This window comes from Aptenodytes patagonicus, chromosome 4, assembly GCF_965638725.1.
Source record: "Aptenodytes patagonicus chromosome 4, bAptPat1.pri.cur, whole genome shotgun sequence".
Classification (NCBI taxonomy): domain Eukaryota; kingdom Metazoa; phylum Chordata; class Aves; order Sphenisciformes; family Spheniscidae; genus Aptenodytes; species Aptenodytes patagonicus.
Window position 1 is genome coordinate 39,206,461 of NC_134952.1, and position 13,684 is coordinate 39,220,144.

Sequence of the window (13,684 nt, forward strand, 5' to 3'; positions counted from 1 at the left end):
ATGGCTACTAGTCTCATTAAAATGCTAATGAGGCTTATAATTATTAAATTGCTTAATGATTGTTAATAGAAATAAATGACAAAATAAAGCTTAAGCAGAAAGTCAGAATGCCCTCAGGTAATTTTTCTTAGTGGCAGTTTCACATGATAGAGTTTCTTTGCAGTATTCGGAAAAACAAGGCAGATCAAAGTTTGAGGTAAGAGGATACAAAAGAGAAGAATGCAGTTGGACATGTAGTCAATCGATTGTCTCCTCTTAAAATATTTAAACATAGCTGATAATAACTTTCCTTGTCTGGAATCTTTTAGAATATTTGTTTTCATATCATGTGCCAAATATGGAAAAATTGAATGTATATCTAAAACTCAGAAAGAAATCCAATTCACAAGAAATATTTTTCTGACACTATTTGTAAAGTAGTGTCATAATATTAGCACCTGTATGAAAACCACCATAACAGAGAATAAAAATGGGACCTGTAAATACTCAGAGACAGAGCTAAAGATTACTCTGTATTATTTAAAAAAATCTTATGGATACAGATACTGATTGTAAGATCTATTACCATGGCCAGAAGGAAAAGGAATTCAGCCACTGAGTTATGAGAAAAGGAGAGCTATAATCTTTGTGTCTTCCTTATATTTAGTAATACGTACAGGAAAATCACAAAGCATGCCGGTTTTTCAAGGTAAAATATTAATGGAGATGAACTGACTTTGACAAAACTTATGCTAGGGTATAAGGTGAGAAGGAGATTGGGTGTTTTGGAAATGAGAAATATTTGACTTGAATCAAAAGCAGCATTTGCACACACAATTTGCAACGTATTCAAAATATGATGTTCATGTCCTAAAATGAAAACACATTTCAAAACCTCAAAAAGCAGCTGGTGTCATTTGGCCAAATGTAAAGCAGCCTCTCCTATCCCCACAGCTCCAGGAGCGTCAGGCAGAGAGCAACGTGAGCAGCTCCAGCTCAGAAACAGACAGTAGCGCTGAGCTCGACTGCAGTAGGTCACTGTGTTCGCGGTGAGGAATTCCCTGAGCTCTTATTAAGGGGAGTTGCAGAGCCAGCAGGGAGCCAGGGAACTTCTCCCAGAGGCTTATGAATAGTGACAAGGAAGGAAAAGCAAAGGACCAAAGCAAATGAAAGCCAAGCAACCCTGGCTGCTTTTTGGGTCTTCTAAGGTGACTACACTGAGAAAAATGCCCACTGAAGGGCTTCTCTAATCCTCCAGTAGGATATATTTGGGTCCTCAGGACATAATGTTAAGTTAGAGCATATTCCAAACATGCACATTATTCACAACTAAAAAAGAAAGTGGAAGGCACAGCCTTGCCAGACAAGCAACCATCGGCACTGGAATGGCTGGCACTTGGCTGTTCCAGCGATCGGGCCTTGTTAAAGAGAAAGAAAACCTTTCACAGCTTCAGAAGATAAGTCTCCCTGCTCTTCAAGACCACCTTTTATAAGATGGATGCATGTATCATTATTTCTTCATTCCTATAAAGCACTGTTTCTTGTTGAAGTACATTCAGTCATCCTTCTAATCAAGAGAACATTGTTACACATCAGCACCTCATCAAAGGAGAGAAAAAGTTATAAAGTCAAAGTCTCTGTACCAGTAGAAAACTGAGTAAAAGTAATATGCATTAATTTAGCAATCTAAATCAGCAGTTATTAAAAAAAAATCTCACCTTGGGACACCAATAAACTTAGAATTCACAATTCTGAGGTCTTCTACCCTGTTCTCCAATTGTTTTTTTTTTTTCTTCATCAACTGTAACACTTCCTAGGTCAAAGTTCACTTAACATCAAAATGTAACACTGAATGTCATTTTAACCTCCGAGGTGAATGTAGTCACTTTGCATATGCCTTGGCATATGCCTTTCCCGTATTATATTTTTGAAATACTGAAAAATAAATGTTGCTGGGTACATGCCTAGTCAGACACTACCAGAATCCATTTTGATTATACTAGAATCCAAACAGAGTTTAAGTGATTCTCTTGGGGAAAAGTATTAGTTAATGAAGACTTTTCCAGGATATCCTACTGGACTGGGAATAATTCACTCACTAAATTTATTCATTTATAGCAGACAGCAACTGGAATTGCTGTGCTCTCCCTTTAGCAATTCATCTGCAGAGAAAATACATAAACATAGATTTATTCATTTAGCTAGAGGTTATCAGTAGCTTTCAGATATTTGGAGTTTTGTTCCTCAAGGCAAATGCTAAGGAACAGTTTGGGGCACATCCTGAATAGTACATTGCCGTAAAATTAAATAAACACACTTTTGCCAGTCATATTTAGGCAGCTGCCCAAATGAAAACTGAAGCTTTGACAATTAATAATTTCTGTCTGGTTCACAACAGAATGAAGGAATTAGACAAGATGTAGGGTATCCCTTTTGTTGAATTTCTGAAGTTAATGTTATTTCATATAGTTTCTGAAACTGGAAAAAAAGGAGAAGAAAAAGTGATTTCCCAGTTGGATGTAAAAAAAATGAAACAACATAGCATCACTGAAATCATATGGGTGGATTGGGAATGGACAATCAGGAAATCTATGGGAAGGAAGGAGAGGAATCAGTGTGAAGACAGGACTATGGTAAAAATTTCATTTACGGTACAATAGAGGAATAGAAATGTTGATACCTAAGATGTCCTCACTTGTGGAGAATCTAAGGTAGGTCAATGACAAATGCAAGTGTTTATAGCAAGGAAAATTGTGTTTTTGTAGGATAATATACTAACTGCTAGACAAAAGCAAACACAAATCTTCCTTGTGATAAGGCAATTCAGAGTTCTGTTCGCCTTTCTCCATACCCAGGAAAGCATGGCCTGATATCTCCATCTTGGTGGTTTATTTCATCACCCCTGAAGCCTTGGAAACTGTTTCTGAGTACTTTGGTCTACTATTTAGAGACTGATCAAAAATCAGGCTGGGCTACTTGCTATGTTAAATGAGCTTAGACTGTACATTTATGGATCAAAGAAGCCCTTCTGTTGTATTTCCAGTGGAAAGTTGTTCTTCTGTAATAGTCCTACTTAGCAATGGTAAAATAATTAGCTGTCTATAGTCAATTCTTTATCCAGTTTTTCTGTCAGATATATAAAGGACTGAAAGTGCTTAATTGTTCATGTACATTTTCACTAAGATCTGGAAATATGGGGTGGGGGGTGGGGGCAATTGCTTTACACAAGTGCAGTGACACTGACTTATGGCACCAGGCTGGTTGTCCACTTTGGATATTCTGTATCGATGGAAAAAGTTATCTGCAGTGCTGAGATTATACAGTCAGTAGAGAAAAACTGTTACAGTTGAGGCCTTGTATTCAAACTACAGTACAGTTTCTTTTCATAAATCAGAATGATTTAAAGATAAATGTGATAGTTAACCTTTTCTTTCAGAGGATTTGCATTTCCATTATAATTATTACTGAAAGAGTCTTGGAATGTTTTCCTGAAGAACAGAAATATTTTGCTTCGTATTGTCAATCCTTAGAATGACAAATACAAAAGAGTTGATAATGATAGCCTATTCTCTGGTTCCTTGTTTTAATGAAATCAACATCTGTTGAGATGAAACTTGACAAAGAAGTTTCCCTGCAAATAACATATTTCAGGGTAAGCCTGATGAGGTAAAGGTGATTTAAGGCCAGTTTATGAAGGTATTTACACTGTTCTTTGTGCCTGAATTAATCAGATGCAGACAAGACCATATCAACACAGGAAAGAGAAAAAAAAAACAAAACAAAACACAAAGCCGTTAGGAGAACAAGAAGAGAGTTTTAGAGAAGGTGTTTGGGAAATCAAGGTCATGAATATGATAGCAAATGCTCAGGACCACCTCAGGAACCGGAGAATTTTTTCCTAGCTAGCTCCTAAAGGAAGTTAAGTTATTAAAGCCATGTGAGAATACTTAACAGACTAATTAGACCACTGTACAGTGACCCACAGCAGAAGTCCAGAAATAGAGTGATGGCTTCTGTCTCTGTAGGAAGAAATCAGTCAGGGTGCTATTCCCAGAAATGCGAAGGAAGGTCAGGCTCAGGAGGTCCAAAACAGAACACGTAAAATAGTATAGCTTGAGAAAAAGGGCAGTGAAGATGAAAAGGTGAAATCTGTTGAAAATTTCATTAGCTCAAATAAAAGACAAAAGAATTAGGAAGTTATGTTGGCTTTAAAAATTCTGAATGGGAATAGATTATTCCTCGAGTACAAAAAAAGCCTGAGGTTAGGGCAGGGATGGCCCATCTCATAGCCAAGGGCCTCATCTACTTAGAGCGGATATAAGGTTTTGCCTGCTGCACCATTCTGGCATGTTGATTCCTAAGGAAGCTCTGTTAGAGACAATTAATATTTAATCCATTGACATGACCTTCAGTAATCAAAACACCCTTTCTCAGGATTTCTCTAAAACCAATTTATGCATAAAATCACTTCAGTTATTCTAAATCCTGTCTTATGGGCAATTTATCTTACTTCAGAGGCCTCCTCCAAGAGCCTTGTCTTTGGAAGTTCAGTAGCATGGAGTTCCTAGCATTAAGTCCTCCATGTGGTGAGAGGAGAAGCACACATAATGATTTAATTCTAAAAATAGACTCAGCAAAACTGAGTGGAAATAGATTGACAAGTAATTACATTCTGAGTAAAAATATGCAGGTAAATCACATTCACTTACGTGCAGAAAGCTTGTATAGTAATTATGACTCATCTAAAAACCTATTTAAATCATTTGTTTTAAATCTTAGATGAGGCTTAAGTGATGCACATTCCTTTGCACTCCCCAAGTGCAGTCCTTTGCAAAGGATCCAATTTTATTCTAAGAGTTCACTCCTAAAAGAATGAGGAAAAAATAAGCTGTTGCACATTCTGTCAAAAAGTACATAGAATAAGTTCTGCTGTGCATTTGCAGGAGGAAGGAAAGAATAGATATTATATATTAATGTTTTGAAATAAAGAAACTAAATACATTAAGTATTTGACAGAGACATAGATACTGGTCTCTCCAGATCCCACACGTACAGGAGATTCTAAGATTATTGGAAGCTATTGAGATTCCAAGATCTACAGCATCAAAAGTACACTGTGAGTTTTTAAATGAGTTTTTTTTCTTCTACATGTGACTTAAATTAGTAAAATAAGATTAGATTTTAGAAAATGAACAAGTCTTAGAGGAAAATTATGAAATTGTTGAAATTGAAAAAAAGATACAGAATGTATTCTTGCTTAGGTAAAATTAGAGAAAGATTTTTTATTCCTACTGAAAAAAGGTTAAGATAACAGAAGTATTAAACTGAAGAGCAGATCCAGAAGAACCTCCAAAAGACATCGTAAAACCTGCATGTTTATGAATGCCTTTTACCCAGTAGCATGCACTTCAATTATGAAGTCATGGAACCGAACCCTATTTTGGCAAGCACTAGACCAATACAAAGCAAAAATACCTGGCGTGAATCGTTTTTATTATTAGTTTTATATGACAAGGCAAAGCAAAAGGGTAAAGGAAGACTATGAAGCATGAGGAAATAATACTACATTATTAATATACATGATGATAGTCAGTGCTTTCAAGACATCAGCAGCCTAATTATTGTCAAGTCAACAGTAGTGTGGATATTTATAGGAAAGTTCTCCCATGGGAGAAAGCATGGAAGTGCTGGTTTGAAAATGTAACAAGGTGATAGAAGATGAAATCATAAGGTATTATTTCTTTTTTGTACGTTTACGGAGCATGCATATACCACTTGAGTGTGGCACAGATCCTTCAGTTCTCACTGGCCCAGTTAGTTATGCAGCATGCCATCACACTGCTTCAGTCTGGAAGCAGCATGCCTGCATTGCTGTATTTTAGCTTATAAATCCTCTTTCCTCCCTGCGAACATGAATGTCTTCTTTTTTGATCTAAATTGCTGCCTGAGAGCTGTGCCTATCCACTCACTGTACTCCCCATTGCTTCCAGTACCAAGTTTAGTTTCCAGTTCACTTGGAATTTACTTGCAGCAAGTATTCACAAGGTCCATTTGCTGCAATCTCCCTCCCAGTCTCCCTATACCTTGTAACCAAGCTGTAACTTGTACTTATTTGGTCCTGTAACAGAATACTCTTGACACACTGACTCAGCATGACTTTTAGTCAGTATTTGACTGAGAACTGGGGATGAAGGTGTCAGACACCGACAGCAGTCCTCTAACTGCAGCTGAGAAAGAAAACACATTTGGAACATAGAGTCACTGTTGAATAAGAAAGGGGAAAAAAAAACCCAAAACAAACGACTAGAAGGCACCTCCTCACACACACCAGTACCAAATTGTACCTTTGGTATAACTAGGTTTTTATATTTTCATGTCCTCTGTTGAAAAACTGGTTCAGACCTTCACATATACTATAACCAAAACTTATATTCCAGACAAGGTGTTCTAAAGCACACTGATTATTTGTCCATTTGTATTTCATCTGCTGCATCTTCATTAGTTACTTTTTTCATAGCTACAATGGCGTGATGGTTTGTATCTCTTAATACCTATTTAACTGTAGAAATTTTTTCTTTCAGTCCCTAGATACATGAGGGTGCACTCTATACTACTAACTGTGTTCTCACATAGGTTTTCATCCTGGTCCTTATTGAGGAAGATTCTCAAACCTGGACTACTACAAAACGTTACTAGCTTGCTTCTACCTTTTGTGTCATCCTCCATGAAAACACTAATCGACCATCCAAGTCTTTAGAAACTCTGCTGGTTAACTTCTTTTCAGTGCAAGATAAAATTCTGGAGTGTTGCCTCGCCCTTTCTTTTGCTTAAAACTTTATCCACATTACAGTTACTCTAACTTCTGTGTTTACTAATTTTCTATCAGCAGACACTTTCACTGTATTCAGTAAGGCATCACTACATTAAATGCTTTGTTGAAGACCAGATTGATAAGATCTAGCCTTTTTGTCTCATCTAGAAATTGGTTCAAATAAATGTTGTGTATACAGATGTGTGCATAATTTCATTTTATTGCAAGTTATTGGTGGGTCTCCAGGTCTAAAACCAGATATAGCTGAAAACATTATTCTTTTTCATCTTAAAACTATTTTGCGTGTCTCACATTTCAGTGGTTTTATGGCAGTATACAAACCAATACAACTGGTTAATATCACAGAATACAGTAATGAAAAACATGCAAGTGCAATTTTATGCATCTCTGTGTGTGTATATATACTTATTTTATGATTCATATTTTAAAATCCATGGATCTTTTAGGATATCCAAAGAGGCAACACTTATTTTAAGAGTTGCTACAATACATATAAATTCCTGCCTATAGCACTAACATGCAGAAAACTATGATGAGAGCAGAGAAGATGGGATTTACTCATCTAGCTTAAAAAAAAGTATCCAAACAAAAAGTATCCATAACAAAATATGACTCAGAACTGTAGGCTTCTGTAAAACATTGTGCAGATCATAATGCACGATTATCAGAAATCCCGTACTAACTAGGGTTATGTCCAGGTTCACAACCTCTTATGAATTGTAGGGTTTTTTCACTCAGAACAAGGGTATATGAAAAGGCTTTCATTGGATTGCAAGTTTGAAGCTATTACCTAATACTAAGGAACATACTAATTTTTACCAGGGCATCTTGAAGATGCCACAGTCAAACAAGACAATGATATTTGAAAAAGATACAGCTGAACCTTTTGATACCCTCAAGTAAAGCATTTTAACTTCAGATCTCTTAATGTTACTTCTGTCTAAATACTCCACTCAGTATGTCAGGAGACGCAAGCTTGGATTCAGCCTATAAATTAAAATGTAATATGTAATAGCTTGAGCAAACACAATAGCAATAAGCCATTTCCTGTATTTTTTCCTGCTTCTATAGTGACTACGGAAAAGGATTTTTTATTTTCACACTCTCTTATCTTCCCTCTTTTCTAAATTTAAGCTCAGCTTCAAGGCACAGCAGCAATAAAAATAGTACTATGTTACTCATTCATCAAAGTATTGAGCACGGTTTTATGTGAGTAGTTTCATTCAAGTCCATGGGTTTATGCCAATGTTTAAAAAGAAATATATGTATGTGTGTTTCTGTATAAGTCAGCATCTTCTGCCAATTAAGTTGTGAAAACTTTTCTAAACATTGCTCCTATAAAAAACAAAGAACAATGGTTTGGTTTTGGTGTTTTGTTTCGGGGGCGGCGAGGGGAAATCCCAAGTTTGCTGCGGAATAAGGATTAAATGATTAGCATGTGTGACTCTATGAATATGATCATTTTCTTGATATCCCTGCACCAGTGTCAGAACCAACTGAGCAGAATAAAAAATTACTTTCTCCATAGGCCCTGAGTAAAGGCCTATAAATCCATACTTCCAAAGGGAAACTTTAATTTTCACTTTTTACTTCCTGGTTGTGGTTTTTTTTTCTTTAGATATTTTAAAGTAGCCACAGTATGTAAGATGTTACAGATTGAAAGCCTAAATTTTCTGGGATTTGGTGTTTGTTTGCACATAGTACATTTAATGTGAAACAAGACATGAACAGGAGAAATCTAATTTAGGATTAAATTCAGGATTATTCAGTACTATCCTTCAGTGGCATGGATAGAAGTCATCAATTCTAACCCATCCTGCTAAAGAAATAAATTTTCTAATAGTTGGTCAGAAATTTAAATGAAAGGAGATGATGATCTCAGTTTAAGTTCCTAAAGGGTAGGAGCAAGCATAAGTAAATCTCTTCCTTATGAGTAGCCTTAGTGAATAGACAGGGCAGAATAAGGATGAAAACTAAACCACTAAGTCATCTTTTAAGTGATCCTTGAAAAACTGGGACACAATACTAAGAGTACAGAAACTTGCACTACCAATTCTTTTACTATATTTATAGACACTGATTTGACAGTGGGAGTCTATGAACAGATCTAATGACAGCTATGTCAGACTTTGAAGACAGATAATATCATAAGGTATACTTTAATACATCCTTTCTATCCCAACTGATTCACTAATATAATTTTTTTTAAGAACCACAGACCTGATCTCAGACCACAGCTTATGAGTTGCAGACAAAATAGAGGAGTAGTTGTTAAAGAACAGCCCAAGGATACATTCACATAGGATGTGAGAAATTAATAATGTTAATATGATGCTTTACCTTTATCAAACTTACTTTTCTCATACCTGAAATATACTTTAGCAATCATCCTAGAGATAATTACGAGAGAAGAGATTTAAATAATCTTCTCCCTCCTACACTTTCTCATCTGTTTGGACTGAGAGCTTCTTTAGCAAACACTGATTATTATTCTCTGATTGTACAAGGTCTAGCACTGGAGGGATGATCTTAATGTGAACCTTTTAGATTTTATTGGAATATAAACAGCAATATTATAAATGAATTTTTTATAGCTTTGCATCATAATGCAGTGTAACTAATCAACTCTCCTCACTCATATCTGCCCTATCTAAACCTGAGATTACTTTCTACACAACTTCAGTATGACATTTGGCATGACTTTGTTACTCTTAACTGAGTCATATAAATCTAATAAAATTATAAAACCTTTATTAAAACCAGCTATACAAGCTTACTCTTAAACATATGGATCTTTTATATAAAAGTAGCAGAGACTAGTTTGCTATTTTAAAGTTAATATTTCTCTAAAATAAAACCCTTTTTCAATATAATCATGAACAAAGAAAAATTAATGCATTGTCTATGGAATCTATACATTTTGGAACATATTCTATAAAGTGTTGAGAATGACCCAGATTTTCAGAGGATAAATTGTTAATGAAAAGTCTACCTTGAAAAAGTAGCCAATTACTGTCGCCTACCAAATAAGTGATCATCATTGGCACCAAGAGGTGATTCATGAAGATAGCTTTTGACTGTGATGGATGAACAACTTAAATGTATACTGTCCAAGATTATAAAAAGCAAAGTGACAAAGACAAGACATATTTTTGCAAAAGACCCAATGAACAGAAGATCAAATCCCAGTAGGAAAAAACAGTGGTTTAGCTTATCTTAGCATAAGCCTAAGTTCTAAGATGAGCTTCTTCAAGACTGAAGCTCATGAAACAACAACGAAAGGTGGAGCTTGCGGTTTTTCCCCATGGCAAACTTCTTCTGTTCTCTCTTTATAAATTCTTAAGCAGCACAAGAGAAAGAGTTTGTCTGTCTTTCTCCTCTGTGGTAGCTAAAATTATCATACTTCTACAGAATTAGGAACATGAAATTCTTTATATGTCCCCTGCCCTCTTCATATTGTTAACTAAAGAATCCAAAGAGCCTCATAAACAGTTATGTTTGTTCTGCTCTCAATTACAGCTGAGGATTAGGTGGAGCTCACATAATGACTTTATTAAATTTATTACGAGGTATTACTCTGCTTCTTATTTTTACCAGCGTTCCTATTTCTACCCCCTCCAAACTACTGTTCATTTACAAGTTTAATTTTAACTCTCCTCCAAGAGGTTTCACTGTCTGATCAAAGATCCGAAGTCTTTTTGATACAGTCCAGCTGCATAACCTGACCTCAGAGAAAATTGCTTAATTATGCAGAACTTCGAGAAAGTCCACAGAAAGCAGCCACAAATGGTAAGAAACAATACTGCAAGCAGAGGTTAGACTGTTGAGATAGGGATAGCTGCCCAAAGATTCAAGAAGAAAAATACTGATAGAGAAAGGTATGAAATCCTGAAGTAAACTGAAAGAGTTGCAAGACAACAACTCAGCAGCATCAAAGATCAGTCTGAGTATACATAGACATAAGGTCTCACATGGGGGTTGGCAAGCGTATTGATGCTTACCCTACAGGCTCATTAGTCCTAGCTAGGTATCGTGTATATGAGGCAATAACTAATTGCTTTATCCTTTTAAATTGTGTATATCCTGCTAGCAGAGTTTCTTTGCAAATGGGAGAAATTAAATATGACATGAGTATCCAGCAACAAAAAAAATAAAATAAAAAACCCCAAACATAATTCCTAAGCACGTAATTAGAAATAACAGGAAAAGAAAAACCTAAAATAGTACTGAATAGTGACTTCACCCAAACACTTCATGGAGCATGTCAATGATTTGGCACCACATACTTGTCAATGGCTTGACCATTAGCACACTATCTCAAAAGCCTTTGTTTAGAAGATGCCTCCCAGGTTGTGATTTCCATATTATGTTTTAGGGTATATCATGGTAATCATTCTTTCTTAAGGAATTTCATTTAAGTGAAGCGGTAGATCAGAAACCAGGTATATCAGCATTCTGCATGCTTTGGGTCAAACCAATATTTTTTATTATAACCTTGTAATAAAAAAGTCTACACTCCAGTGACATGAAATAATCAGAGTTTAGAAGCTACGTCAGGTCTATTGCAGATACCACAGAAAAAGTCAAGAGTTTAGGGCTTTTTATGTGTGTGTGAAAGAGAGGTTTATTTATTCTGAAATAATTATATTTGTTTTAGAAGTGTAGTAATATCATTGCTGCAATGTTGTTCTAAGAGATAATAAAATTATGCTATCACAATACAGTACTTAGCCCGTGGTCTTATAATTTAGCCACTTGGAAATCAGATTATTTTCATGTAAACAGAGGTGCAATTATGTTACTATTCTTGTATAAACAGACTCCCCACCCCAACAATTTGGAAGTTATGACTGAAATCTGGTGATGAACATGGGATAATAAATGGATCCTTGATTTACATGTCCATCCTCCAATGTTTGGCCTTTTCTCACTTTGAACTTGTTTTTTTGGTATTATTTACATAATTCAGGGCTTCCGAGTTATAGTAGCCTCTGTCATGATTTTGTTGGGCAGTCAGAATTGTTATAGCAGTATGTATTGCTTTAAGCTCTAAAAACATCTGATAAGTCTCCTACTGGGCTAGTAGAAAGCGGTAGTTTCACTGACAAAGACAAATTCACTGCAGCCTCAGTGCTAGAAGTACTGTTGACAGGCTGTTTGTAGGCTGTAGCAATAGCGAGTAAGAGTACCTTCCAAAAGCTTTCATCCCTCAGTTCTTCCAGTATGGGAACTTGACCATGAATGCATCATCATGGGTATGTCATGGGGCTGTAAGATAGCTTTTATAATAAATTTCATATTTAAAATCGTATTTAAAATTTTTTAAAACCTAATAATAATGCGCTAAGATACAAGAAGGGTGATATAGAGAGGAACTAATTTCCCAAAGTGTAACTTAGAATATTGCCACTATTTCTCTTGTGGTATTTTATGCTATGTAATAATGAATTTTACAGTACTATAAATCAAGTAGAAAAGCACTGATTAACATGGATAAAATACATCTCTTGTTGGTGATCAGCTGCCTAGTCATATATTGAGTAACAGTATTTTCAGAATTTAAAAATACAATAAATATTGCAGTAAGGTATTTTAAATTTGCGACATTGCTGATAAAAGAAAGTATACTTTTGAATTAACAGCACAACATAGATTACCTTAAAGGTTATTGCTCAGTAATTTAGTGTTCTGAGTGAGTTTGCACAAAACATGAGAAAAGTTTCACTGAGCAAAAGAACAACTTTCAAAGTGTCTCTACTCAATCTCAGTTTCCTGCAACTTCAAGCACTCCTTGTCTCTAGAAACACTGATTCCTACAGCTTGCTTGTTCCAGACAAGTTCAGCAAATCTTATACAGCAGAGACACCTGTCAAACACATAGTCTGTAAAAAGTTTACTTTTAATCTCAAACGCTGTATTGAATAAATGAAAACTTCAAATGGAGCTCTAGGGACAATCCTGAAAAAAGAAGAAACAAACCTCTTCTGGTAAAACTGTAAAAATGTACTGTCCTGGGACAGCACAGTGGACTGTGGTGATCAATTTAGACCTCTGGATTACTAACACAACCTAATCCCTTCATCAATGTTTTGAGAAATGTGAATTTTTTTTTTCCTGTAAAGGAATTAAATATAACTATTATTTGTGAAAACAGGTGAACCAATTGAATACTCAACTGCAAGATCAGCTGGTATAAGTTTCATCCTTGTTACAACTGACTCTTCTATGACTTTATTTCATGCATAAGGTCACTCTAGAGTTAGGTGGCTCTTAACGTCATACTGGATCACAAATGTGTTTTATGAGAGCTAAGCATTAGCCTCAAGGATTGCAAGGACCTTCAATTTAGATGAATTAAAAACTGTAGTCCAAAATGTGGATATAAGATCAATTTAGGTATCTCCAAAGCTAGGTGAGACGTAGGATTCCTGGGTTGCTTTTTGTCCAAATCTCCCCTAATCTGCGAAGTAGTTACAGCAGCTCTTCCCCAGAGTGGTCTGTTGAAATATGCTTTGATGGTGCAGTACTCTGCTCTTCAGCCATAAAACATTTCATCTTCAGAACTATATCAGACTCTAGTCCTTAGGTTACAGTAAATCCCAAGCGTATCTACAAACATGTTTATATACATACGACAGTATTTAAATGATAAACTTTCCATATAAGAACACCCATTTCTTTTTCAACAAGATCAGTTTATCTCTTTCTACATTTATGTATCAGCTCAGAATTTAAGTAAATGCTGAGGGTTCCCCATGGCCACAGTTCTCCTTCCCTCTGTGGAAATCTGTTTCTGAAATAACTCACATTCAATTACACAGGTCACTTGTGATAGTGACTTTTCTTGGTGAGCCTGAAGAAAAGTCTGCAGTA